Here is a 27417-nt window from a genome sequence, read left to right as displayed (position 1 = left end):
CATTCACCATTGCAACCAAAAGAATAAAATACCTAGGAATAAACCTGCCTAAGGAGGCAAAAGATCTGTATGCAGAAAACTTTAAGACATTGATGAAAGAAATCAAAGATGACATAAACAGATGGAGGGATATACCATGTTCCTGGATTGGAAGAATCAACATCGTGAAAATGACTGTACTACCCAAAGCAATTTACAGATTTAATGCAATCCCGATCAGATTACCAATGGCATTTTTCACAGAACTAGAGCAAGAAATCTTACGATTTGTATGGAAACGCAAAAGACCCCGAATAGCCAAAGCAATCTTGAGAAGGAAAAATGGAGTTGGTGGAATCAGGCTTCCTGACTTCCAACTATACTACAAGGCCATAGTGATCAAGACAGTATGGTACTGGCACAAAAATAGAAAGGAAGATCAATGGAACAGAATAGAGAACTCAGAAGTAAGCCCAAACACATATGGGCACCTTATCTTTGACAAAGGAGGCACGAGTATACAATGGAAAAAAGACAGCCTCTTCAATAAGTGGTGCTGGGAAAATTGGACAGCAACATGTAAAAGAATGAAATTAGAACACTTCCTAACACCATCCACAAAAATCAACTCCAAATGGATTAAAGACCTACATGTAAGGCCAGACACTATCAAACTCCTAGAGGAAAACATAGGCAGAACACTCTTTGACATACATCAAAGCAACATCCTTTTTGACCCACCTCCTAGAATCATGGAAATAAAATCAAGAATAAACGAATGGGACCTCATGAAACTTAAAAGCTTTTGCACAGCAAAAGAAACCATAAACAAGACTAAAAGGCAACCCTCAGAATGGGAAAAAATAATTGCCTATGAAACAACGGACAAAGGATTAACCTCCAAAATATACAAGCAGCTCATGCAGCTTCATACCAAAAAAGCAAATAACCCAATCCACAAATGGGCAGAAGACCTAAATAGACATTTCTCCAAAGAAGACATACAGATGGCCAACAAACACATGAAAAGATGCTCAACATCACTCATCATCAGAGAAATGCAAGTCAAAGCCACAATGAGGTATCACCTCACACCAATCAGAATGGCCATCATCACAAAGTCTGGAAACAACAAATGTTGGAGAGGGTGTGGAGAAAAGGGAACTCTCCTGCACTGTTGGTGGGACTGTAAGTTGGTACAGCCACTATGGAAAACAGTTTGGAGGTTCCTTAAAAAACTACAAATAGAACTACCATATGATCCAGTAATCCCACTCCTGGGCATATACCCAAAGAAAACCATAATCCCAAAAGAAACTTGTACCATAATGTTTATTGCAGCACTGTTTACAAGAGCCAGGACATGGAAGCAACCTAAATGCCCATCAACAAATGAATGGATACAGAAGATGTGGCATATATATACAATGGAATATTACTCAGCTATAAAAAGGGATGAGATGGAGCTATATGTCATGAGGTGGATAGAACTACAATCTGTCATACAGAGTGAAGTAAGTCAGAAAGAGAAAGACAAATATTGTATGCTAACTCACATATACGGAATCTAAAAATGGTACTGATGAACTCAGTGACAAGAACAGGGAAGCAGATACAGGGAATGGACTGGAGAACTCGAGGTATGGGAGGGGGCGGGGGGCGAAGGGGAAACTGAGAAGAAGCGGGAGAGTAGTACAGACATATATATACTACCAACTGTAAAATAGTCAGTGGGAAGTTGTTGTATAACAAAGGGAGTCCAACTCGAGGATGGAAGATGCCTTAGAGGACTGGGGCAGGGAGGGTGGGGGGGAATCGAGGGGGGGTGTCAAGGAAGGGAGGGAATATGGGGATATGTGTATAAAAACAGTTGATTGAACCTGGTGTACCCCCCCAAAAAATAAAATAAAAAAAAAAAAAAAAAAAAAAAAAAAAACATGGTGGCTGAGATGACTTGCCACGTGGGTGGCTAGCACGAGGTGGCACCTAGCTGTGCATGGTGTGAACAGGCCAAAATGACACCTGGCAGCTGTGACAGCCTCGCCACGCTGGTTACCGCTGTGTGGTGGCATCCCACTGGGTGGTGTATGACTGGGCCAAGGTGACAACCAGCAGCCATGAAGGCCTCACTACATGGGTGACATTCGTGAGTTGAAACCCCACTGGGTGGGGTGTGCCCAGGCCTAGGTGAAACATGGCGGCCGTGAGGGCCTCAACACACTGGTGACCCGCATGAGGTGGTATCCTGCTGGGTGGGGTGTGCCCATGCCGAGGTGACACCTGGTTGCTATGATTGCCCTGCAACGTGGGTTACCAGTGCTGGGTGGGGTGCACCCAGGTTGAGGTGACACATGGTTTATGTGACAGATGAGCAATATGGGTGGCATGTGTAAGGTGACACTCCACTGGGGAGGGTGTGACCAGGCTGAGGTGACACCTTGTGGCTGTGATGGCCTTGCCATGTGGTTGGCATGTACGAGGTAGCACCCCACCAGGTAGGGAGTGATGGGGCCGAGGTTCCACCAGGCCACTGTAATGTCCTCAACATGCGGGTGACCAATGAGAGGTAGCATCCCACCAGGTGGGGTGTGCCCAGGCCTAGGTGACACCTGGCAGCCATGATGGCCTCACATTTCAGGTGACTCGTGCGAAGTGGCATTGCACACGGCGAGGTGCACCTGGGTTGAGGTGACACCTGATGACTGTGATGGACTCACCACACGGGTGGCTTGCATGAGGTGACACACTGGAGGACAGAGTGTGATTGAGCTAAGGTGACACCAGGTGGCTGTGGTGTCCTCATCACATGGGTGGCATGCAAGAGATGACACCCCACCAGGTGTGGTGTCATGGGGATGAGGTGACAGCTAGTGGCTGTGACTGCATTGTCATGTGGGTGGCACATGTGAGGTAGCACCCCATCAGGTAGGCAGAGTTGGGGCCGAGGTGACACATGGTGGCTGTGACGGCCTCACCACATGGGTGACCTGCATGAGGTGGCATTCCACCATGAGGCGTGTGTCTGGGCCATTTTGACACCCAGTGGCTGTGATGTCCTCACCACGTGGGTGGCTCATGCAAGGTTTCACCATGCCAGGTGGTGTGTCATGGGGCTGAGGTGACACACCATGGTCATGATGACCTTGCCATGCTGGTGACATATGTGAGGTGGTACCTGACCTGGTGGAGATTGACAGGACTGAAGTGACACTTGGCGGCCATGATGGGTTTGCCACACAGGTGACCCGTGTGAGGTGGCCCCCTGATGGGTGGAGTGCAATGGGGCTGAGGTGACACCTGGTGGCTGTGACGGCCTTGCCATGTGGGTGGCCTGTATGAGATAGCACCCCACCTGGTAGGGAGTGATGGGGCCGAGTTTCCACCAGGCCACAGTAATATCCTGAACATGCGGGTGACCAATGAGATGTAGCATCCCACCAGGTGAGGTGTGCCCAGGCCTAGGTGACACCTGGCAGTGTGTTGGCCTCACCACATGGGTGACCCTGGCAGGCTGGAACCCCACTGGGCAGGTGTTTGTGGGCCAAGGTCAAACACAGGTTCTGTGATGGCCTCACCACATGGGTGGCACCCCACCGGGTTGGGTGTGCCCAGGCCAGGGTGACACTCAGGGGCCATGACAGCCTTACCACGTGGGTGACCAGTGTGATGTGGCAACCTGTTGGGCAGCACATGACTGTGCCAAAGTGACACCTGGTGGCTGTGATGGCCTCACCATGCAGGTGACCTGTACAAGGCCTCACAGCAAGGGTGGCATGCATGAGGTTGCTCTCCACTGGGCAGAGTGTCCCAAGGCTGAGGTGACACCTGCTGGCCATGATGGCCTCACCATGCAGATGGCACATGTGGAGTGGCATCCCTCTGGGTGGGATTTGCCCAGGCCGAGGTCAAACCCCACTTCCATTATGGCCTCAATACGTGGGTGACCCACATGAGGTTGCACCCAGCTGGGCAGGTTGTGCCAGTTCTGAGGTGAAACCCAGTGGGCATGAAGGCCTAGCCACACGGGAGACCCACACATGGTGGCACACAGCCAGGCACTGTGTAACTGGGCTGAGGTGACACTGAGTGACCATTACGGCCTTGCCTCATGGGTGATATGTGTGAAGTGGCACTCTGTGGGGCGGGGTGTGACCAGGCCTAAGTGACACCCTGGCCATGAGGGTCTTGCCACGTGCATCACCTGCATGATGTGGCTCCCCACTGGGCAGGGTGTGAAGTAGCCGAGGTGAAACTCGGCCTCCTGAGCACATCGCCATGCAGGTGGCATGTGCGAAGTGTCACCGTGATGGGTGGGGTGTGACCAGGTCTAGGTGACACCCAGCTGCCATGCAGGCCTCATCAGGCAGATGCACCACAGTATGTGGCACTCCTCCAGTTGGTGTGTGCCTAGGCGCAAGTGAATCCCAGCATTCATGAGGGCATCAACATGTGGGTGACCCATGCGAGGTGGCAGCTCCCAGGTGATGTGTGACTGGGCTGAGGTGAAACCCAATGGAATGTCAGCCTCACCACATAGGTGACCCTGGTGTGGTGGCATCCCACCAGGCGGCATGTGCCCAGGCCAAGGTCAAACACAGCTTCTGTGATGGCCTTGCCACTCGGGTGACAGGTGCAAGGTGGCTCCCCATCAGGTGGCATGTGCCTGGGCTGAGGTGACAGCCACCAGCTATGATGTACTTGCCACATGGGTTACCTATGTGAGGTGGCACCCCACTGGGTGGATATGCCCAGGTTGATGTGACACCTGGCAGCCCTGATGTCCTCAGCACGTGGGTGACTGATGTGAGGTGGCACCCTGCTAGGTGGGGTGTGATGGATCTGAGGTGACATCTGGCAGCCATAATGGCCTTGCAACATGGGTGGCACATGCAAAGTGGCACACTGCAGGTGGGAGGTGAGGGGGTGTAGGTGACACCCAGTGGCTTTGACGGTGCAGCTATGTGTGTGACAAGTGCAAGGGTGCACCCATCTGGGTGGCGTGTTACTGGACCGAGGTTACACCTTGTGACCATAATGACCTCAGCACTTGGGTGGTATGCATGATGTGGCACCCTGCCAGCAGGGTGTGATGGGGCCAATGGACATCCCGTGGTTGTGACAGCCTCTCAACACGGGTGACCCATGTGAGGTGGCTTTTTGCCGGGCAGGGTGTGACTGAGCTGAGGTGACATCTGGCAGCCATTACAGCCTCACCACATGGGTGACCCATGCGTGGTGGCATCCTGTTGGGCTGGATGTGCCTGGGCCTAGGTGACAGCCGGTTGCCATGAGGGCCATGCCACAAGTGTGACCCTTGTGAGATGGCACTCTGGTGGGTGGGGTGTGCATGGGCCTAGGTGCCACCTGGTGGCCGAGAGGGCCTCGCAACCCAGGTGACCCTCACGAGATGGCACCCTGCCTGATGGGATGTGCCCAATTCAAGGTGATACCTGATGGTCATGACAGCATCACCACATGCATGGCATGCGCAAGGTGGTACACTGTTGGGCTGTGTTTGATAATCCTAGGTGACACCCTGTGGCCATCATGGCCTTGCCATGTGGGTGGCATGCATGAAGTGGCTCCAGGCCGCACATGGTGTCCCTGGGCTGAGGTGAGACCTGGCAACACTGACGGCCTCACCACATGGCTTACACATGTAAGGTGGCACCCCACAGGGTGGATGTGCCTGGGCTGAGGTGAGGCCTGATATCCCTGGTGGCCTCACCACATGGGTGAATCACATGAGTTGACACCCCACCAGGCAGGGTGTGGTGGGGCTGAAGTGACACCCAGCAGCTGTAATGGCCTTGCAATGTGGGTGGAAGCTGCAAAGTGCCACCGCTCTGGGCAGGGTGTAAGGGTGCCGAGGTGACCCATGGTGCTGTGATGGCCCAGCTACATGGGTGGCAAGTGCAAGGTTGCACCCCACCAGGTGGGGTGTTACAGGGCCAAGGTGGCACCTGGTGTCTGTGATGGCCTCACCACTTGGGTGGCACACACATGGTAGCACCCTGCCAGGCAAGGTGCGATAGGGTCAATGGACACCCTGTGGCTGTGACAGCCTTGCAACCCTGGTGACCTATACTAGGTGGCTTCCTGCTGGCAGGTTGTGACCGAGCTGAGGTGACACCCGGCAGCAGTGATGGCCTTGCCACATGGGTGACCTGCAAGAGGTGGCACCATGCTGTGTGGGTTGTGACCAGGCCAAGGTGACACCTGGTGGCCATGACAGCCTCACCACAATCGTAGCAAGTGTGAGATTGCACCCTGCAGGCTGCAGTGTGACCAGGCCAAAGTGATCCACAGCAGCTGTGAGAGCCACATCACATGGGTGACCCTTGCAAAGTGGCACCCCGTTAGGTGGTGTGTGACTGGTCCAAGGTGATGCCCAGTGGCCATGAGGACCTCACCACATGGGTGACCCACATGAGCTGGCACCCTGCCTGGCAGGGTGTAACCAGGCCAAGGTGACATCTGGTGGCATAGAGGTGCTCACAACGTGAGTAACCATGCGAGGTGGCATCTCACATGGTGGGGTATGCCCGGGTTGAGGTGACACACTTTGACCGAGACAGACTTGCAGCACAGGTGGCATGCACCAGGTGACACCCCACTGTGCAGTGTGTGATCGGGCTGAGGTGACACCTGGTGGCTGTGATGGTCTCGTCCTGAGGGAAGCACATGCTAGTTGACACCCTGGCAGGTGGGTATTGACCAGGAAGAGGTGACACCCAGTGGCCGTGATGGCCTCACTACATGGGGGACACACAAGAGATGACATGGTGCCAGGTGTGGTGTCACAGGGACAAGGTGGCACCTAGTGGTGTGATTGCCTAGCTATGCGGGTGGCACATCAAGGTGGCACCTGGCAGGGTGGGGAATGACGGGGCTGAAGTGACACCCGGTGGCCATGATGGCCTAGCCATGTGAGTAGCATGCACTATGTAGCACCCCATGGGGCAGTGTCTGAGTGGGCTTAGGTGACACCTCGCGGCCTTGATAGCCTCACCATGCTGGTGACATGGGTGAGGTAGCACCTTGCCTGGTGGGGTGTGATGTGGCTGAGATGACACATGGTGGTCATGATCCCTTGCCTCTTAGGTGGCTCCAGCGTGGTGGCACCCTGCTGTGAAAGCTATGAAGGGGTCAAGGTGACATCCCATGGCTATGACTGCCTCACCACATGGGTGACCCAAAGGAGGTGGCTCCCCACAAGACATGGTGTGACTGAGCTAAGCTGTCACCCAGTGGCAGTGATGGCTTCTCCATGCAGGTGACCCATACGAGGTGGTACCCCAGTGGGTGGTGTGTGAAGCAACCAAGGTGACACCCAGCAGCTGTGAGGGCCTCATCACGTGGGTGATCTGTGCATGGTGGCTCCCCACCAGGCAGTGTGTGCTCAGGCAGAGGAGACATCTGGCAGCCATGACAGCCTCACCATGCAGTTGACCTTTGCCAGGTGGCAACCTGCGGGATGGGGTGTGACCATGCAGACGTGACACCCAGCGGTGTGACCACCTTGCCATGCAGGTGCCATGTTGAGGTGACATTCTCCTGGGCAGGGAGTGACGCGGCTGAATATTGGTGGCCGTGAGTGCTGCACCATGTGGGTGGCACATGCTAGGTGACATCCCAATGGGCAAGGTGTACCCAGGCCGAGGTGACACTCAGTGGCTGTGAAGGCCTCACAACACAGGTGACCCATGCGATTTGGAATCCTGCATGGTGTGTTGTGACTGGGTTGACATGACACAGCGACCACATTGGACTTGCAATGTGGGTGGCATGCGTGAGGTTAGCCCTGCCAGGTAGGGTGTGATTGGGCTGAGGTGACACCCGGCAGCCATGATGGGCTTGCCACATGGATGGCACACAAGAGATGACACCCCACTGGGCATGGTGTCATGGGGATGAGGTAAAACACTATGGCCGTTACTGCCTCACCATGTGGGTAGCACATGTGAGGTCGCACCCTACCAGGCCTAGAGTGATGGGGCCAAAGTGAAACATGGTGGCTGAGGAGGAAAAAGATGGTGGCGAAGTAGAGCGACGTGGAGTGCATCCCTCTCCACAGATGCATTGGGAATGCACGGAAGGACACAGTCATTCCCACAGAGAACCAGCTGAACACCAGCAGACGGCCTCGGACACCGGAAAGGGCTGTGGAGAACCTGACATAGCTGGTAGGGGGGCATCTACGAGGGCTCAAATAGGGTGAAGCGGCGGAGCTGTGGCAGACGGGAGGGAGTGAGAAACATACGGAGGGTCCGCAGCGCAGCTCAGCATTCCCGGACCGAGACATCGATCCGCGGCTGAACGGAGGGTCCAGGAGCGGGAGCGTGGGAACCGGAGAGCTGGTTCAGGGGGAGAAACATTGTTGCCGGTAGGGTGATGGACCGAGAGGACAGGAGGGAGGAGGTCTGCGGAGAGGAGTGCCGATCCCTGAGAGCTGCCCGGCCATGATGGCGGCTGGAGGCTGCAGGCTCCCGGGCGCGGGGGAGGAGCCGCGCGCATAGCCTCTCCCTCTCTTTCGGTGCCTCTGCAACAGGCAGCGGAGAGACGCCCTGCGGGGCCACATAAGGCGCTCAGGGATAACAAGCACCCTCAGGCGCTCGGGCGGGGCTAGATTAAAACTCCTTGCAACACCAGCAGCAGGGAGGCTGCCGAGAGAAAAAAAAAAAAAAAAACCAGCATCAAAAAGAAAAAACCCCGAGAGAGGCCCACCTCTAAGACTTTCTGTGTACGCCTGAGCCACCAGCGCCCTCTGCAACAGGCACCTCCAAGCCTGACTGAAGCAACAGTGCGCCACTGCTCACTCCCTCCCAGGAGAAGGAGCCACTATTGCACCCTCTCCCTCCCCACACACCGAGGCTTACAGACGAACAATAAAGGAACCTCTGCTGGTCACAGAATAACGCAAAAAAAAAAAAAAAAAAACCCAAGGCAAGGAAAAGGACACTTACAGCTGAGATGCTAAGGAAACAGAAATAGTAGTATCAATACCTATTGAACTGGTCCATTCGGGGATCAGTTCTGGATTTTTTTTTTTTTTCCTTTCTCTTTTTTTTTTTTTTTTTTTTTTGATTTATTAAATACGATCTTAGCCCTAAGGGATTTACAAGTTTTACAACATAATTTTATAAGGATATTTTTTACTCTTTTTTTTTTTTTTTTGCCTTTTAAAATACTTCTATATCTAGCTAAGTTTTTGGTAGTACGGACAAAATATCTTTCATACTTTCCTTTCATCCCTTTCTTTTATACACTTCTATTCCTTTCTTTTTCTTTGCATATTTCCAACCACATTACGCTCTTCTGTTCCCCTTTCTTCCAGCCATTTTAAGTGTATTTTATCTTAACATACTTATAAGCAACACTATCGGTCTGCTCAGACTCCTTGCTCTATTCTCCAGATGATGCACTGCCTTGGTATTAATATTAGGCTTTTGTCTTTATCTTAGTTCTTAGTACAGTTGTCTAATTACATTCTGAGAATCTCCATTCTCTCTGGTGGTACTCCAGCTCATTTCTATATTTGATCCTAGCTTACAAAATCTCCCTGGATTGATGTTTGTATGTGTAGGGTGTTATTTGTTGTTTGTTTGCTTTTGCTTTTGTCTCTGATTTGTTCTGTTTCAGTTGTCAATTTCTGCTGGGTTTCTCTCTGAATATCTGATAGCACACTGGGGTTCTGTCAGGTCTTTCTAGAGCCTTATGTCCTAACGGATTCAATAATTGTGTGTCTTATACATGTATGTGTTTCCTAGACTGAATATTCGTCTAATCCAATACTTGGACATTAGTCTGAGGCTTGGACAGTCTTCTATAAACACCTCTATCACCAGGACAAGCAACCCCAAAAGCTTGGACAATCATGAGGAAACAAAAAAACACCATGCAGGCAAAGGAGCAGGAAAAAAACCCACAAGACCAAATAAATGAGGAGGAAATAGGAAAAATGCCTGAAAAAGAATTTAGAGTAATGATAGTAAAAATGATACAAAATCTCGATAACAAATTAGAGAAAGTACAAGAAACAGTTCATAAGAACTCAGAAAAACAAACAGCAATGGATAACAAAATAACTGAAATTAAAAATACTCTAGATGCTCTAACCAGCAGAATGACTGAGGCAGAAGAACGAATAAGTGAGTTGGAAGATAGAATGGAAGAAATAAACGCCACAGAGCAGGAAAAAGATAAAAAAATAAAAAGACTAGACGACAGCCTCAGAGACCTCAGTGATAACCTTAAACGTACCAACATTCGAATTATAGGCATCCCAGAAGAAGAAGAAAACAAGAAAGGGTCTGTGAAAATATTTGAAGAGGTTCTAGTGGAAAACTTCCCCAACATGGGAAAGGAAATAATGAACCAAGTCCAAGAAGCACAGAGAGTCCCATACAGAATAAACCCAAGGAGAAATACACCAAGACACATATTAATCAAACTAACGACAATTCAACACAAAGAAAAAATATTAAAAGCAGCAAGAGAAAAGCAACAAACAACATATAAGGGAAAACCCATCAGGATAACAGCTGACCTTTCTACAGAAACTCTGCAGGCCAGAAGGGAATGGCAGGATATACTGAAAGTCCTGAAAGAGAGAAACCTACAGCCAAGAATACTTTACCCAGCAAGAATCTCATTCAGATTTGAGGGAGAAATCAAAAGCTTTCCAGACAAGCAAAAGTTAAGAGAATTCAGCACCACCAAACCAGCCTTACAACAAGTGCTAAAGGAACTTCTCTAAGTAGAAAACACAAGAAAAGGAAAACACTTACAAATACAAACCCAAAACAATTAAGAAAATGGTAATTGGAACACACATGTCAATAATCACTTTAAATGTAAATGGATTAAATGCTCCAACCAAAAGACACAGACTGGCTGAATGGATACAAAAACAAGACCCTTCTATATGCTGCCTACAAGAAACCCACTTCAGACCAAGGGATACATATAGACTGAAAGTGAAGGGATGGAAAAAGATATTCCATGCAAATGGAAGTCAAAAGAAAGCTGGAGTAGCAATACTCATATCAGACAAATTAGACTTGAAAGTAAAGACTATTAAAAGAGACAAGGAAGGGCACTACATAATGATCAAGGGATCCATCCAAGAAGAACATATCACAATGGTAAATATCTATGCCCCCAATATAGGAGCACCTCAATACATAAGGCAAATGCTAACAGCTATAAAAGGGGACATCGACAGTAACACAATTATAGTGGGAGACTTGAACACCCCACTTACATCAATGGACAGATCATCCAAACAGAAAATAAATAAAGACACACAAGCTTTAAATGACACATTAGACCATCTCGACTTAATTGATATTTATAGGACATTCCATCCAAAAACGACAGACTACACTTTCTTCTCAAGTGCACACGGAACATTTTCCAGGATAGATCACATCTTGGGTCACAAATCAAACCTCAGCAAATTCAAGAAAATTGAAATCATATCAAGCATCTTCTCAGACCACAACGCCATGAGACTAGATATCAATTACAGGAAAAAAACTGCAAAAAATACAAACACATGGAGGCTAAACAATTCACTATTAAACAACCAAGGAATCACTACAGAAATCAAAGAGGAAATCAAAAAGTATCTAGAAACAAATGACAACGAAAACACAACAACCCAAAACCTATGGGACGCAGCAAAAGCAGTTCTAAGAGGGAAGTTTATAGCAATACAGTCCTACCTTAAGAAACAAGAAAATGATCGAATAAACAACCTAACCTTACACCTCAAACAACTAGAGAAAGAAGAACAAAGAAACCCCAAAGGGAGCAGAAGGAAAGAAATCATAAAGATCAGAGCAGAAATAAATGAAAAAGAAAGGAAAGAAACCATAAGAAAAATAAATAAAACTAAAAGCTGGTTCTTTGAGAAGATTAACAAAATTGATAAACCATTAGCCAGACTCATCAAGAAAAAAAGGGAGAAGATGCAAATCAACAGAATTAGAAATGAAAAAGGAGAAGTCACAACGGACACCTCAGAAATACAAAAGATCATGAGAGACTACTACAAGCAACTATATGCCAATCAATTGGATAACCTGGATGAAATGGATATATTCTTAGAAAAATACAATCTTCCAAGACTGAACCAGGAAGAAATAGAAACCATGAACAGACCAATCACAAGTACAGAAATTGAGGCAGTGATTAAAAATCTCCCAACACACAAAAGCCCAGGACCAGATGGATTCACAGGCGAATTCTATCAAACATTTCGAGAAGAGTTAACACCTATCCTTCTCAAACTCTTCCAAAATATTGCAGAAGGCGGAGCACTCCCAAACTCATTCTATGAGGCTACCATCACCCTGATACCAAAACCAGGCAAAGATGTCACAAAAAAAGAAAACTACAGACCAATATCACTGATGAATATAGATGCAAAAATCCTCAACAAAATACTAGCTAACAGACTGCAACAGCAGATTAAAAAAATCATACACCACGATCAAGTGGGGTTTATCCCTGGGATGCAAGGATTCTTCAATATACGCAAATCAATCAACGTGATACATCATATCAACAAATTGAAGGATAAAAACCATATGATCATTTCAATAGATGCAGAAAAAGCTTTTGACAAAGTTCAACATCCATTTATGATAAAAGCTCTCCAGAAAATGGGCATAGAAGGAAATTACCTCAACATCATAAAAGCCATATATGACAAACCAAAAGCCAACATTGTTCTCAATGGAGAAAAACTGGAAGAATTCCCTCTAAGAACAGGAACAAGACAAGGGTGTCCACTCTCACCACTGTTATTCAACATAGTTTTGGAAGTGTTAGCCACAGCAATCAGAGAAGAAAAAGAAATTAAAGGAATCCAAATTGGAAAAGAAGAAGTAAAATTATCACTCTTTGCAGATGACATGATACTATATATAGAAAACCCTAAAGACTCTACCAGAAAACTGCTAGCACTCATTGATGAGTTTAGTAAAGTAGCAGGATACAAAATTAATGCACAGAAATCTCTTGCATTCCTATACACTAACAACGGAAGAGCAGAAAGAGAAATTAAGGAAACTCTCCCATTCACCATTGCAACCAAAAGAATAAAATACCTAGGAATAAACCTGCCTAAGGAGGCAAAAGATCTGTATGCAGAAAACTTTAAGACATTGATGAAAGAAATCAAAGATGACATAAACAGATGGAGGGATATACCATGTTCCTGGATTGGAAGAATCAACATCGTGAAAATGACTGTACTACCCAAAGCAATTTACAGATTTAATGCAATCCCGATCAGATTACCAATGGCATTTTTCACAGAACTAGAGCAAGAAATCTTACGATTTGTATGGAAACGCAAAAGACCCCGAATAGCCAAAGCAATCTTGAGAAGGAAAAATGGAGTTGGTGGAATCAGGCTTCCTGACTTCCAACTATACTACAAGGCCATAGTGATCAAGACAGTATGGTACTGGCACAAAAATAGAAAGGAAGATCAATGGAACAGAATAGAGAACTCAGAAGTAAGCCCAAACACATATGGGCACCTTATCTTTGACAAAGGAGGCACGAGTATACAATGGAAAAAAGACAGCCTCTTCAATAAGTGGTGCTGGGAAAATTGGACAGCAACATGTAAAAGAATGAAATTAGAACACTTCCTAACACCATCCACAAAAATCAACTCCAAATGGATTAAAGACCTACATGTAAGGCCAGACACTATCAAACTCCTAGAGGAAAACATAGGCAGAACACTCTTTGACATACATCAAAGCAACATCCTTTTTGACCCACCTCCTAGAATCATGGAAATAAAATCAAGAATAAACGAATGGGACCTCATGAAACTTAAAAGCTTTTGCACAGCAAAAGAAACCATAAACAAGACTAAAAGGCAACCCTCAGAATGGGAAAAAATAATTGCCTATGAAACAACGGACAAAGGATTAACCTCCAAAATATACAAGCAGCTCATGCAGCTTCATACCAAAAAAGCAAATAACCCAATCCACAAATGGGCAGAAGACCTAAATAGACATTTCTCCAAAGAAGACATACAGATGGCCAACAAACACATGAAAAGATGCTCAACATCACTCATCATCAGAGAAATGCAAGTCAAAGCCACAATGAGGTATCACCTCACACCAATCAGAATGGCCATCATCACAAAGTCTGGAAACAACAAATGTTGGAGAGGGTGTGGAGAAAAGGGAACTCTCCTGCACTGTTGGTGGGACTGTAAGTTGGTACAGCCACTATGGAAAACAGTTTGGAGGTTCCTTAAAAAACTACAAATAGAACTACCATATGATCCAGTAATCCCACTCCTGGGCATATACCCAAAGAAAACCATAATCCCAAAAGAAACTTGTACCATAATGTTTATTGCAGCACTGTTTACAAGAGCCAGGACATGGAAGCAACCTAAATGCCCATCAACAAATGAATGGATACAGAAGATGTGGCATATATATACAATGGAATATTACTCAGCTATAAAAAGGGATGAGATGGAGCTATATGTCATGAGGTGGATAGAACTACAATCTGTCATACAGAGTGAAGTAAGTCAGAAAGAGAAAGACAAATATTGTATGCTAACTCACATATACGGAATCTAAAAATGGTACTGATGAACTCAGTGACAAGAACAGGGAAGCAGATACAGGGAATGGACTGGAGAACTCGAGGTATGGGAGGGGGCGGGGGGCGAAGGGGAAACTGAGAAGAAGCGGGAGAGTAGTACAGACATATATATACTACCAACTGTAAAATAGTCAGTGGGAAGTTGTTGTATAACAAAGGGAGTCCAACTCGAGGATGGAAGATGCCTTAGAGGACTGGGGCAGGGAGGGTGGGGGGGAATCGAGGGGGGGTGTCAAGGAAGGGAGGGAATATGGGGATATGTGTATAAAAACAGTTGATTGAACCTGGTGTACCCCCCAAAAAAATAAAATAAAATAATAATAAAAAAAAAAAAAAAAACATGGTGGCTGAGATGACTTGCCACGTGGGTGGCTAGCACGAGGTGGCACCTAGCTGTGCGTGGTGTGAATGGGCCAAAATGACACCTGGCAGCTGTGACAGCCTCGCCACGCTGGTTACCGCTGTGTGGTGGCATCCCACTGGGTGGTGTATGACTGGGCCAAGGTGACAACCAGCAGCCATGAAGGCCTCACTACATGGGTGACATTCGTGAGTTGAAACCCCACTGGGTGGGGTGTGCCCAGGCCTAGGTGAAACATGGCGGCCGTGAGGGCCTCAACACACTGGTGACCCGCATGAGGTGGTATCCTGCTGGGTGGGGTGTGCCCATGCCGAGGTGACACCTGGTTGCTATGATTGCCCTGCAACGTGGGTTACCAGTGCTGGGTGGGGTGCACCCAGGTTGAGGTGACACATGGTTTATGTGACAGATGAGCAATATGGGTGGCATGTGTAAGGTGACACTCCACTGGGGAGGGTGTGACCAGGCTGAGGTGACACCTTGTGGCTGTGATGGCCTTGCCATGTGGGTGGCATGTACGAGGTAGCACCCCACCAGGTAGGGAGTGATGGGGCCGAGGTTCCACCAGGCCACTGTAATGTCCTCAACATGCAGGTGACCAATGAGAGGTAGCATCCCACCAGGTGGGGTGTGCCCAGGCCTAGGTGACACCTGGCAGCCATGATGGCCTCACATTTCAGGTGACTCGTGCGAAGTGGCATTGCACACGGCGAGGTGCACCTGGGTTGAGGTGACACCTGATGACTGTGATGGACTCACCACACGGGTGGCTTGCATGAGGTGACACACTGGAGGACAGAGTGTGATTGAGCTAAGGTGACACCTGGTGGCTGTGGTGTCCTCATCACATGGGTGGCATGCAAGAGATGACACCCCACCAGGTGTGGTGTCATGGGGATGAGGTGACAGCTAGTGGCTGTGACTGCATTGTCATGTGGGTGGCACATGTGAGGTAGCACCCCATCAGGTAGGCAGAGCTGGGGCCGAGGTGACACATGGTGGCTGTGACGGCCTCACCACATGGGTGACCTGCATGAGGTGGCATTCCACCATGAGGCGTGTGTCTGGGCCATTTTGACACCCAGTGGCTGTGATGTCCTCACCACGTGGGTGGCTCATGCAAGGTTTCACCATGCCAGGTGGTGTGTCATGGGGCTGAGGTGACACACCATGGTCATGATGACCTTGCCATGCTGGTGACATATGTGAGGTGGTACCTGACCTGGTGGAGATTGACAGGACTGAAGTGACACCTGGCGGCCATGATGGGTTTGCCACACAGGTGACCCGTGTGAGGTGGCCCCCTGATGGGTGGAGTGCAATGGGGATGAGGTGACACCTGGTGGCTGTGACGGCCTTGCCATGTGGGTGGCCTGTATGAGGTAGCACCCCACCAGGTAGGGAGTGATGGGGCCGAGTTTCCACCAGGCCACAGTAATGTCCTGAACATGCGGGTGACCAATGAGATGTAGCATCCCACCAGGTGAGGTGTGCCCAGGCCTAGGTGACACCTGGCAGTGTGTTGGCCTCACCACATGGGTGACCCTGGCAGGCTGGAACCCCACTGGGCAGGTGTTTGTGGGCCAAGGTCAAACACAGGTTCTGTGATGGCCTCACCACATGGGTGGCACCCCACCGGGTTGGGTGTGCCCAGGCCAGGGTGACACTCAGGGGCCATGACAGCCTTACCACGTGGGTGACCAGTGTGATGTGGCAACCTGTTGGGCAGCACATGACTGTGCCAAAGTGACACCTGGTGGCTGTGATGGCCTCACCATGCAGGTGACCTGTACAAGGCCTCACCGCAAGGGTGGCATGCATGAGGTTGCTCTCCACTGGGCAGAGTGTCCCAAGGCCGAGGTGACACCTGCTGGCCATGATGGCCTCACCATGCAGATGGCACATGTGGAGTGGCATCCCTCTGGGTGGGATTTGCCCAGGCCGAGGTCAAACCCCACTTCCATTATGGCCTCAATACGTGGGTGACCCACATGAGGTTGCACCCAGCTGGGCAGGTTGTGCCAGTTCTGAGGTGAAACCCAGTGGGCATGAAGGCCTAGCCACACGGGAGACCCACACATGGTGGCACACAGCCAGGCACTGTGTAACTGGGCTGAGGTGACACCGAGTGACCATTACGGCCTTGCCTCATGGGTGATATGTGTGAAGTGGCACTCTGTGGGGCGGGGTGTGACCAGGCCTAAGTGACACCCTGGCCATGAGGGTCTTGCCACGTGCATCACCTGCATGATGTGGCTCCCCACTGGGCAGGGTGTGAAGTAGCCGAGGTGAAACTCGGCCTCCTGAGCACATCGCCATGCAGGTGGCATGTGCGAAGTGTCACCGTGATGGGTGGGGTGTGACCAGGTCTAGGTGACACCCAGCTGCCATGCAGGCCTCATCAGGCAGATGCACCACAGTATGTGGCACTCCTCCAGTTGGTGTGTGCCTAGGCGCAAGTGAATCCCAGCATTCATGAGGGCATCAACATGTGGGTGACCCATGCGAGGTGGCAGCTCCCAGGTGATGTGTGACTGGGCTGAGGTGAAACCCAATGGAATGTCAGCCTCACCACATAGGTGACCCTGGTGTGGTGGCATCCCACCAGGCGGCATGTGCCCAGGCCAAGGTCAAACACAGCTTCTGTGATGGCCTTGCCACTCGGGTGACAGGTGCAAGGTGGCTCCCCATCAGGTGGCATGTGCCTGGGCTGAGGTGACAGCCAGCAGCTATGATGTACTTGCCACATGGGTTACCTATGTGAGGTGGCACCCCACTGGGTGGATATGCCCAGGTTGATGTGACACCTGGCAGCCCTGATGTCCTCAGCACGTGGGTGACTGATGTGAGGTGGCACCCTGCTAGGTGGGGTGTGATGGATCTGAGGTGACATCTGGCAGCCATAATGGCCTTGCAACATGGGTGGCACATGCAAAGTGGCACACTGCAGGTGGGAGGTGAGGGGGTGTAGGTGACACCCAGTGGCTTTGACGGTGCAGCTATGTGTGTGACAAGTGCAAGGGTGCACCCATCTGGGTGGCGTGTTACTGGACCGAGGTTACACCTTGTGACCATAATGACCTCAGCACTTGGGTGGTATGCATGATGTGGCACCCTGCCAGCAGGGTGTGATGGGTCCAATGGACATCCCGTGGTTGTGACAGCCTCTCAACACGGGTGACCCATGTGAGGTGGCTTTTTGCCGGGCAGGGTGTGACTGAGCTGAGGTGACATCTGGCAGCCATTACAGCCTCACCACATGGGTGACCCATGCGTGGTGGCATCCTGTTGGGCTGGATGTGCCTGGGCCTAGGTGACAGCCGGTTGCCATGAGGGCCATGCCACAAGTGTGACCCTTGTGAGATGGCACTCTGGTGGGTGGGGTGTGCATGGGCCTAGGTGCCACCTGGTGGCCGAGAGGGCCTCGCAACCCAGGGGACCCTCACGAGATGGCACCCTGCCTGATGGGATGTGCCCAATTCAAGGTGATACCTGATGGTCATGACAGCATCACCACATGCATGGCATGCGCAAGGTGGTACACTGTTGGGCTGTGTTTGATAATCCTAGGTGACACCCTGTGGCCATCATGGCCTTGCCATGTGGGTGGCATGCATGAAGTGGCTCCAGGCCGCACATGGTGTCCCTGGGCTGAGGTGAGACCTGGCAACACTGACGGCCTCACCACATGGCTTACACATGTAAGGTGGCACCCCACAGGGTGGATGTGCCTGGGCTGAGGTGAGGCCTGATATCCCTGGTGGCCTCACCACATGGGTGAATCACATGAGTTGACACCCCACCAGGCAGGGTGTGGTGGGGCTGAAGTGACACCCAGCAGCTGTAATGGCCTTGCAATGTGGGTGGAAGCTGCAAAGTGCCACCGCTCTGGGCAGGGTGTAAGGGTGCCGAGGTGACCCATGGTGCTGTGATGGCCCAGCTACATGGGTGGCAAGTGCAAGGTTGCACCCCACCAGGTGGGGTGTTACAGGGCCGAGGTGGCACCTGGTGTCTGTGATGGCCTCACCACTTGGGTGGCACACACATGGTAGCACCCTGCCAGGCAAGGTGCGATGGGGTCAATGGACACCCTGTGGCTGTGACAGCCTTGCAACCCTGGTGACCTATACTAGGTGGCTTCCTGCTGGCAGGTTGTGACCGAGCTGAGGTGACACCCGGCAGCAGTGATGGCCTTGCCACATGGGTGACCTGCAAGAGGTGGCACCATGCTGTGTGGGTTGTGACCAGGCCAAGGTGACACCTGGTGGCCATGACAGCCTCACCACAATCGTAGCAAGTGTGAGATTGCACCCTGCAGGCTGCAGTGTGACCAGGCCAAAGTGATCCACAGCAGCTGTGAGAGCCACATCACATGGGTGACCCTTGCAAAGTGGCACCCCGTTAGGTGGTGTGTGACTGGTCCAAGGTGATGCCCAGTGGCCATGAGGACCTCACCACATGGGTGACCCACATGAGCTGGCACCCTGCCTGGCAGGGTGTAACCAGGCCAAGGTGACATCTGGTGGCATAGAGGTGCTCACAACGTGAGTAACCATGCGAGGTGGCATCTCACATGGTGGGGTATGCCCGGGTTGAGGTGACACACTTTGACCGAGACAGACTTGCAGCACAGGTGGCATGCACCAGGTGACACCCCACTGTGCAGTGTGTGATCGGGCTGAGGTGACACCTGGTGGCTGTGATGGTCTCGTCCTGAGGGAAGCACATGCTAGTTGACACCCTGGCAGGTGGGTATTGACCAGGAAGAGGTGACACCCAGTGGCCGTGATGGCCTCACTACATGGGGGACACACAAGAGATGACATGGTGCCAGGTGTGGTGTCACAGGGACAAGGTGGCACCTAGTGGTGTGATTGCCTAGCTATGCGGGTGGCACATCAAGGTGGCACCTGGCAGGGTGGGGAATGACGGGGCTGAAGTGACACCCGGTGGCCATGATGGCCTAGCCATGTGAGTAGCATGCACTATGTAGCACCCCATGGGGCAGTGTCTGAGTGGGCTTAGGTGACACCTCGCGGCCTTGATAGCCTCACCATGCTGGTGACATGGGTGAGGTAGCACCTTGCCTGGTGGGGTGTGACGTGGCTGAGATGACACATGGTGGTCATGATCCCTTGCCTCTTAGGTGGCTCCAGCGTGGTGGCACCCTGCTGTGAAAGCTATGAAGGGGTCAAGGTGACATCCCATGGCTATGACAGCCTCACCACATGGGTGACCCAAGTGAGGTGGCTCCCCACAAGACATGGTGTGACTGAGCTAAGCTGTCACCCAGTGGCAGTGATGGCTTCTCCATGCAGGTGACCCATACGAGGTGGTACCCCACTGGGTGGTGTGTGAAGCAACCAAGGTGACACCCAGCAGCTGTGAGGGCCTCATCACGTGGGTGATCTGTGCATGGTGGCTCCCCACCAGGCAGTGTGTGCTCAGGCAGAGGAGACATCTGGCAGCCATGACAGCCTCACCATGCAGTTGACCTTTGCCAGGTGGCAACCTGCGGGATGGGGTGTGACCATGCAGACGTGACACCCAGCGGTGTGACCACCTTGCCATGCAGGTGCCATGTTGAGGTGACATTCTCCTGGGCAGGGAGTGACGCGGCTGAATATTGGTGGCCGTGAGTGCTGCACCATGTGGGTGGCACATGCTAGGTGACATCCCAATGGGCAAGGTGTACCCAGGCCGAGGTGACACTCAGTGGCTGTGAAGGCCTCACAACACAGGTGACCCATGCGATTTGGAATCCTGCATGGTGTGTTGTGACTGGGTTGACATGACACAGCGACCACATTGGACTTGCAATGTGGGTGGCATGCGTGAGGTTAGCCCTGCCAGGTAGGGTGTGATTGGGCTGAGGTGACACCCGGCAGCCATGATGGGCTTGCCACATGGATGGCACACAAGAGATGACACCCCACTGGGCATGGTGTCATGGGGATGAGGTAAAACACTATGGCCGTTACTGCCTCACCATGTGGGTAGCACATGTGAGGTCGCACCCTACCAGGCCTAGAGTGATGGGGCCAAAGTGAAACATGGTGGCTGAGGAGGAAAAAGATGGTGGCAAAGTAGAGCGACGTGGAGTGCATCCCTCTCCACAGATGCATTGGGAATGCACGGAAGCACACAGTCATTCCCACAGAGAACCAGCTGAACACCAGCAGACGGCCTCGGACACCGGAAAGGGCTGTGGAGAACCTGACATAGCCGGTAGGGAGGCATCTACGAGGGCTCAAAGAGGGTGAAGCGGCGGAGCTGTGGCAGACGGGAGGGAGTGAGAAACATACGGAGGGTCCGCAGCGCAGCTCAGCATTCCCGGACCGAGACATCGATCCGCGGCTGAACGGAGGGTCCAGGAGCGGGAGCGTGGGAACCGGAGAGCTGGTTCAGGGGGAGAAACATTGTTGCCGGTAGGGTGATGGACCGAGAGGACAGGAGGGAGGAGGTCTGCGGAGAGGAGTGCCGATCCCTGAGAGCTGCCTGGCCATGATGGCGGCTGGAGGCTGCAGGCTCCCGGGCGCGGGGGAGGAGCCGCGCGCATAGCCTCTCCCTCTCTTTCGGTGCCTCTGCAACAGGCAGCGGAGAGATGCCCTGCGGGGCCACATAAGGCGCTCAGGGATAACAAGCACCCTCAGGGGCTCGGGCGGGGCTAGATTAAAACTCCTTGCAACGCCAGCAGCAGGGAGGCTGCCGAGAGAAAAAAAAAAAAAAAACCAGCATCAAAAAGAAAAAACCCCGAGAGAGGCCCAACTCTAAGACTTTCTGTGTACGCCTGAGCCACCAGCGCCCTCTGCAACAGGCACCTCCAAGCCTGACTGAAGCAACAGTGCGCCACTGCTCACTCCCTCCCAGGAGAAGGAGCCACTATTGCACCCTCTCCCTCCCCACACACCGAGGCTTACAGACGAACAATAAAGGAACCTCTGCTGGTCACAGAATAACGCAAAAAAAAAAAAAAAACCCAAGGCAAGGAAAAGGACACTTACAGCTGAGACGCTAAGGAAACAGAAATAGTAGTATCAATACCTATTGAACTGGTCCATTCGGGGATCAGTTCTGGATTTTTTTTTTTTTTTCCTTTCTCTTTTTTTTTTTTTTTTTTGATTTATTAAATACGATCTTAGCCCTAAGGGATTTACAAGTTTTACAACATAATTTTATAAGGATATTTTTTACTCTTTTTTTTTTTTTTTTTTGCCTTTTAAAATACTTCTATATCTAGCTAAGTTTTTGGTAGTACGGACAAAATATCTTTCATACTTTCCTTTCATCCCTTTCTTTTATACACTTCTATTCCTTTCTTTTTCTTTGCATATTTCCAACCACATTACGCTCTTCTGTTCCCCTTTCTTCCAGCCATTTTAAGTGTATTTTATCTTAACATACTTATAAGCAACACTATCGGTCTGCTCAGACTCCTTGCTCTATTCTCCAGATGATGCACTGCCTTGGTATTAATATTAGGCTTTTGTCTTTATCTTAGTTCTTAGTACAGTTGTCTAATTACATTCTGAGAATCTCCATTCTCTCTGGTGGTACTCCAGCTCATTTCTATATTTGATCCTAGCTTACAAAATCTCCCTGGATTGATGTTTGTATGTGTAGGGTGTTATTTGTTGTTTGTTTGCTTTTGCTTTTGTCTCTGATTTGTTCTGTTTCAGTTGTCAATTTCTGCTGGGTTTCTCTCTGAATATCTGATAGCACACTGGGGTTCTGTCAGGTCTTTCTAGAGCCTTATGTCCTAACGGATTCAATAATTGTGTGTCTTATACATGTATGTGTTTCCTAGACTGAATATTCGTCTAATCCAATACTTGGACATTAGTCTGAGGCTTGGACAGTCTTCTATAAACACCTCTATCACCAGGACAAGCAACCCCGAAAGCTTGGACAACCATGAGGAAACAAAAAAACACCATGCAGGCAAAGGAGCAGGAAAAAAACCCACAAGACCAAATAAATGAGGAGGAAATAGGAAAAATGCCTGAAAAAGAATTTAGAGTAATGATAGTAAAAATGATACAAAATCTCGATAACAAATTAGAGAAAGTACAAGAAACAGTTCATAAGAACTCAGAAAAACAAACAGCAATGGATAACAAAATAACTGAAATTAAAAATACTCTAGATGCTCTAACCAGCAGAATGACTGAGGCAGAAGAACGAATAAGTGAGTTGGAAGATAGAATGGAAGAAATAAACGCCACAGAGCAGGAAAAAGATAAAAAAATAAAAAGACTAGAAGACAGCCTCAGAGACCTCAGTGATAACCTTAAACGTACCAACATTCGAATTATAGGCATCCCAGAAGAAGAAGAAAACAAGAAAGGGTCTGTGAAAATATTTGAAGAGGTTCTAGTGGAAAACTTCCCCAACATGGGAAAGGAAATAATGAACCAAGTCCAAGAAGCACAGAGAGTCCCATACAGAATAAACCCAAGGAGAAATACACCAAGACACATATTAATCAAACTAACGACAATTCAACACAAAGAAAAAATATTAAAAGCAGCAAGAGAAAAGCAACAAACAACATATAAGGGAAAACCCATCAGGATAACAGCTGACCTTTCTACAGAAACTCTGCAGGCCAGAAGGGAATGGCAGGATATACTGAAAGTCCTGAAAGAGAGAAACCTACAGCCAAGAATACTTTACCCAGCAAGAATCTCATTCAGATTTGAGGGAGAAATCAAAAGCTTTCCAGACAAGCAAAAGTTAAGAGAATTCAGCACCACCAAACCAGCCTTGCAACAAGTGCTAAAGGAACTTCTCTAAGTAGGAAACACAAGAAAAGGAAAACACTTACAAATACAAACCCAAAACAATTAAGAAAATGGTAATTGGAACACACATGTCAATAATCACTTTAAATGTAAATGGATTAAATGCTCCAACCAAAAGACACAGACTGGCTGAATGGATACAAAAACAAGACCCTTCTATATGCTGCCTACAAGAAACCCACTTCAGACCAAGGGATACATATAGACTGAAAGTGAAGGGATGGAAAAAGATATTCCATGCAAATGGAAGTCAAAAGAAAGCTGGAGTAGCAATACTCATATCAGACAAATTAGACTTGAAAGTAAAGACTATTAAAAGAGACAAGGAAGGGCACTACATAATGATCAAGGGATCCATCCAAGAAGAACATATCACAATGGTAAATATCTATGCCCCCAATATAGGAGCACCTCAATACATAAGGCAAATGCTAACAGCTATAAAAGGGGACATCGACAGTAACACAATTATAGTGGGAGACTTGAACACCCCACTTACATCAATGGACAGATCATCCAAACAGAAAATAAATAAAGACACACAAGCTTTAAATGACACATTAGACCATCTCGACTTAATTGATATTTATAGGACATTCCATCCAAAAACGACAGACTACACTTTCTTCTCAAGTGCACACGGAACATTTTCCAGGATAGATCACATCTTGGGTCACAAATCAAACCTCAGCAAATTCAAGAAAATTGAAATCATATCAAGCATCTTCTCAGACCACAACGCCATGAGACTAGATATCAATTACAGGAAAAAAACTGCAAAAAATACAAACACATGGAGGCTAAACAATTCACTATTAAACAACCAAGGAATCACTACAGAAATCAAAGAGGAAATCAAAAAGTATCTAGAAACAAATGACAACGAAAACACAACAACCCAAAACCTATGGGACGCAGCAAAAGCAGTTCTAAGAGGGAAGTTTATAGCAATACAGTCCTACCTTAAGAAACAAGAAAATGATCGAATAAACAACCTAACCTTACACCTCAAACAACTAGAGAAAGAAGAACAAAGAAACCCCAAAGGGAGCAGAAGGAAAGAAATCATAAAGATCAGAGCAGAAATAAATGAAAAAGAAAGGAAAGAAACCATAAGAAAAATAAATAAAACTAAAAGCTGGTTCTTTGAGAAGATTAACAAAATTGATAAACCATTAGCCAGACTCATCAAGAAAAAAAGGGAGAAGATGCAAATCAACAGAATTAGAAATGAAAAAGGAGAAGTCACAACGGACACCTCAGAAATACAAAAGATCATGAGAGACTACTACAAGCAACTATATGCCAATCAATTGGATAACCTGGATGAAATGGATATATTCTTAGAAAAATACAATCTTCCAAGACTGAACCAGGAAGAAATAGAAACCATGAACAGACCAATCACAAGTACAGAAATTGAGGCAGTGATTAAAAATCTCCCAACACACAAAAGCCCAGGACCAGATGGATTCACAGGCGAATTCTATCAAACATTTCGAGAAGAGTTAACACCTATCCTTCTCAAACTCTTCCAAAATATTGCAGAAGGCGGAGCACTCCCAAACTCATTCTATGAGGCTACCATCACCCTGATACCAAAACCAGGCAAAGATGTCACAAAAAAAGAAAACTACAGACCAATATCACTGATGAATATAGATGCAAAAATCCTCAACAAAATACTAGCTAACAGACTGCAACAGCAGATTAAAAAAATCATACACCACGATCAAGTGGGGTTTATCCCTGGGATGCAAGGATTCTTCAATATACGCAAATCAATCAACGTGATACATCATATCAACAAATTGAAGGATAAAAACCATATGATCATTTCAATAGATGCAGAAAAAGCTTTTGACAAAGTTCAACATCCATTTATGATAAAAGCTCTCCAGAAAATGGGCATAGAAGGAAATTACCTCAACATCATAAAAGCCATATATGACAAACCAAAAGCCAACATTGTTCTCAATGGAGAAAAACTGGAAGAATTCCCTCTAAGAACAGGAACAAGACAAGGGTGTCCACTCTCACCACTGTTATTCAACATAGTTTTGGAAGTGTTAGCCACAGCAATCAGAGAAGAAAAAGAAATTAAAGGAATCCAAATTGGAAAAGAAGAAGTAAAATTATCACTCTTTGCAGATGACATGATACTATATATAGAAAACCCTAAAGACTCTACCAGAAAACTGCTAGCACTCATTGATGAGTTTAGTAAAGTAGCAGGATACAAAATTAATGCACAGAAATCTCTTGCATTCCTATACACTAACAACGGAAGAGCAGAAAGAGAAATTAAGGAAACTCTCCCATTCACCATTGCAACCAAAAGAATAAAATACCTAGGAATAAACCTGCCTAAGGAGGCAAAAGATCTGTATGCAGAAAACTTTAAGACATTGATGAAAGAAATCAAAGATGACATAAACAGATGGAGGGATATACCATGTTCCTGGATTGGAAGAATCAACATCGTGAAAATGACTGTACTACCCAAAGCAATTTACAGATTTAATGCAATCCCGATCAGATTACCAATGGCATTTTTCACAGAACTAGAGCAAGAAATCTTACGATTTGTATGGAAACGCAAAAGACCCCGAATAGCCAAAGCAATCTTGAGAAGGAAAAATGGAGTTGGTGGAATCAGGCTTCCTGACTTCCAACTATACTACAAGGCCATAGTGATCAAGACAGTATGGTACTGGCACAAAAATAGAAAGGAAGATCAATGGAACAGAATAGAGAACTCAGAAGTAAGCCCAAACACATATGGGCACCTTATCTTTGACAAAGGAGGCACGAGTATACAATGGAAAAAAGACAGCCTCTTCAATAAGTGGTGCTGGGAAAATTGGACAGCAACATGTAAAAGAATGAAATTAGAACACTTCCTAACACCATCCACAAAAATCAACTCCAAATGGATTAAAGACCTACATGTAAGGCCAGACACTATCAAACTCCTAGAGGAAAACATAGGCAGAACACTCTTTGACATACATCAAAGCAACATCCTTTTTGACCCACCTCCTAGAATCATGGAAATAAAATCAAGAATAAACGAATGGGACCTCATGAAACTTAAAAGCTTTTGCACAGCAAAAGAAACCATAAACAAGACTAAAAGGCAACCCTCAGAATGGGAAAAAATAATTGCCTATGAAACAACGGACAAAGGATTAACCTCCAAAATATACAAGCAGCTCATGCAGCTTCATACCAAAAAAGCAAATAACCCAATCCACAAATGGGCAGAAGACCTAAATAGACATTTCTCCAAAGAAGACATACAGATGGCCAACAAACACATGAAAAGATGCTCAACATCACTCATCATCAGAGAAATGCAAGTCAAAGCCACAATGAGGTATCACCTCACACCAATCAGAATGGCCATCATCACAAAGTCTGGAAACAACAAATGTTGGAGAGGGTGTGGAGAAAAGGGAACTCTCCTGCACTGTTGGTGGGACTGTAAGTTGGTACAGCCACTATGGAAAACAGTTTGGAGGTTCCTTAAAAAACTACAAATAGAACTACCATATGATCCAGTAATCCCACTCCTGGGCATATACCCAAAGAAAACCATAATCCCAAAAG

Source organism: Hippopotamus amphibius, chromosome 3 (assembly GCF_030028045.1).
Source record: "Hippopotamus amphibius kiboko isolate mHipAmp2 chromosome 3, mHipAmp2.hap2, whole genome shotgun sequence".
NCBI lineage: Eukaryota > Metazoa > Chordata > Mammalia > Artiodactyla > Hippopotamidae > Hippopotamus > Hippopotamus amphibius.
This window is presented reverse-complemented; position numbering follows the sequence as displayed.